Source organism: Elaeis guineensis, chromosome 4 (genome assembly GCF_000442705.2).
Source record: "Elaeis guineensis isolate ETL-2024a chromosome 4, EG11, whole genome shotgun sequence".
NCBI lineage: Eukaryota > Viridiplantae > Streptophyta > Magnoliopsida > Arecales > Arecaceae > Elaeis > Elaeis guineensis.
In genome coordinates, this window is record NC_025996.2 from 26138969 (window position 1) to 26141875 (window position 2907).

The 2907-nt window shown below is 39.1% G+C and overlaps 1 non-coding gene across 1 annotated transcript in view; it reads left to right on the top strand.

The window, feature by feature from the left end:
• Positions 1–1012: 1012 nt before the first annotated feature.
• LOC105043237 (uncharacterized) overlaps positions 1013–2907 on the top strand; it is a 15536-nt gene continuing 13641 nt past the window's right edge. Inside the window, exon 1 of the transcript XR_012140804.1 lies at positions 1013–1447. This is a non-coding gene — a transcript (uncharacterized protein). The remainder of the gene's footprint in view (positions 1448–2907) is intronic.

Below are 2907 nucleotides of genomic sequence, written 5' to 3' on the forward strand. Positions count from 1 at the left end.
CTCCAACAGTTATAACCGTCCAAAAACACATCCTTCTCCAATTGGTCGGATCCCAACCCCCTTGTGGTTAACTGATGGCGCAGAATATTAAATCCAAAGAAAAAAAAAATCGCACACTTCGCATGCAATCCATATTGTTGGCAGGTTGCCTCCCTACCCTTTATTTTGATCAAAATACACCATTTTAGCTCTTGTTCCAGAGAGAGACACAACAAACATGCATAAACTAAAAATGAAGAGGATATATATCAAATAAAAAATTAGAATAATTATTTCTCACGTAATCACTGTCACTCATGTTTTCTCTTGTGTTATCTTAGTCGTCCAGAACTACAACAGCAACCAAAATATAAAACCATACCTCCTTCCAACCCTTATCCCCACTTTCAACAAATCCACCCATAGCATCCAATTTAGCCAATAGAAGTGAACGCTACACCAAAATTCCCCCTTCCTCCACTTCATTTGACATCACCGATCAATAAATAACCCTTTTATTTATGTCTTGGCTATTTTGTCTTTTGGAAGCTGGTCCGCTGAAACCTAAGTCACTGCCATTTGGAACATCAACATTACAGTTCCAATTTATCCTATTTATTTATTGATCCTATTTCTCAATTCCTTAATCCAAAATTTATAATTAAATATCCAAATAAAAGTGAGGGCTCCTTGGTCTCTTCTTCCTCCCTCCTCTCCCGGCCTTCGTCGTTTCTGTCGTTATCATCATCATCATCATCTTCATCATTTATTTTTCTTTTCTCTCACTTCAATTGTTCGAATTACCAGGAGATCCAAGAATTTTTCCTTCTCTTATTTCCTCTTCACTGGCGGATTTTTTCTTTTCTTTTCGCTCTTTTTTGCGGGGATTCTTGAGCTCCGAGCTTCGTCTTCGAGGTAAAAATCGCTCCTTTCGGTGTAAAATCTCGATTTTTGTATCCGTCTGTGGCAATTTCGGGCCTCAAAGCGGCGATCTTTGGCGTGTTTCTTCTCCTTTACTGGTTCTCTATTCCAGGTGTTTCGAAGTTGGAAGAGGAAGGAGGAGGAGAAGAATAGTACTGAGTTTGCCTACAAGTAGAAGAAGAGCTCCGAAGGAGGGTTTTGGAGTGGGGACGAGTGAGAGTGAAGTGAGTAATTGGGAGGGATCAATGCCTGGTGATGAGGGCGGTGGAGTGGAGAAGAAGGGGGGAGAGGAGGGTCGGAGTCTAATTATGAATCGGGGCTGGATCCAGGAGGCAAGAGAGCAGGGGGGGTGTTGGCTCGCAAGAGAGGCGCGGGGATGCGGCCGCGCAGCCTCCCATCATCAGCATCGTGATCTCGCAGCCAGAGGAGCTTCCGAATCACTCCAAGGTGAGCGTCTCGAAAAGTGCAGCTGCTGAGGGGATGAGAAGATTGCAGCCACGAAGAAGGGCTGCTTGCCAAGGAGTGAAAGTTACCAGGAGCAGTGCAGGTAATGCATGATTTTTATAGCTTGAATTACTTTGGATATTGATTTGTGATGTTTTTCGAATAAGTTGATGACTGTAAATTATTGAGTCAGTGGAACCCGATAATAGATCTTTTCTTTCCCCCTTTAAAAACTGATTTTATTGAAGCTTAAATGACATATGGAAATCAAGATAACCTGTTAGTGTAGAAATATATACAAATCGATAAAGCTCAGCCTGGGGTACGAGGCTCCAGCGATTGTAGGCCTAGGGAGGGTCAGATGTATGCAGCTTTACCCCCATGTACGGAGAGGCTGTTTCAACTTGTCATAATGGCGCAACCTTAGAAATATATAATACGAATTGATAAATTATACTAAAGGTGCACCATAAGAAAAGATGTTTATGTGGGTATCATTCTCCCAAAACAAACCATGTTATGGTTTATTGTTTTCAATAGTCTTCTGTATGCTAGTTTCTTGTTTCCAAGAAACATGTGCTGTGAAAGCTTCAAATTTGTAATAAAACTAGTTGCGTTTAATAAAACTTCCAATATTTATACCCATAAGCATCTATTTTGTCTGGCTACTGTGGGCCTGGTTATACACATCTTTTTGCCAATCATTTAAGGTTTAACACTAGCATCATTACAAGGTGAAGAAAGCACTAGCATGTAAATCAAATGAAATTAGTTACTATATGTTGCCTTTTGATAGATCACTTTCATGAGGACACTAATGTCTAACCATCCATCATACTATATATTTCTATCTCTGAAGCATCATCTCAGTAAGTAACAAACTAAAGAGCCTGCAAAGTATATTTGTGGAGGGGATGGAAGGACACCCTTTCGTTAAGGACAACACCTCTTGTTTTTCAAGTTAAAGTTAATGGTTTAAGGATATTAGGAATTATATCGTTGAACTGCTGGATGTAGAGATCAGGAAACAAGGATCAGGATATTTTGAATAAGGTGAAAAATGGAAGAGGCTACAGAGAAAGAAGTGACTCTATTAAGGATATGAAGGGGGAGGGAGTGGGAGTGTAGGGATATCAACAGGTCGGATTCGGTGTGGTAAGTGAAACAAATCAAAACTGAACCTGAAATCCACCCCCGCTCCCTGAAACCGAATGGTTTTTGAAATAAAAAACCATAGTCGCCACTAGAAAAAACCGTGATACTGAAACCGAAACTGAAAGCTATTTAACTTTTTTTATTCATTTCAAACTTTTCATATATAAATATCTAAATTAAAGATATCATCTATGATTTTCATATAATTCATACCAACTCAATTAATAATATGTCCGAAAATAACAACACTACCGCCAACAAGCTCAATAATTTTAAAATAATAATACAATCATCCAACAAACATAATAATCCAAGTTAAAAATAAGTCTAACTACATCAAAGAAAACAAGTCCAACAAACACAATAATCATGAAGAACCAAAGGGAGGAAAAAAGCCACTCTCTAGCC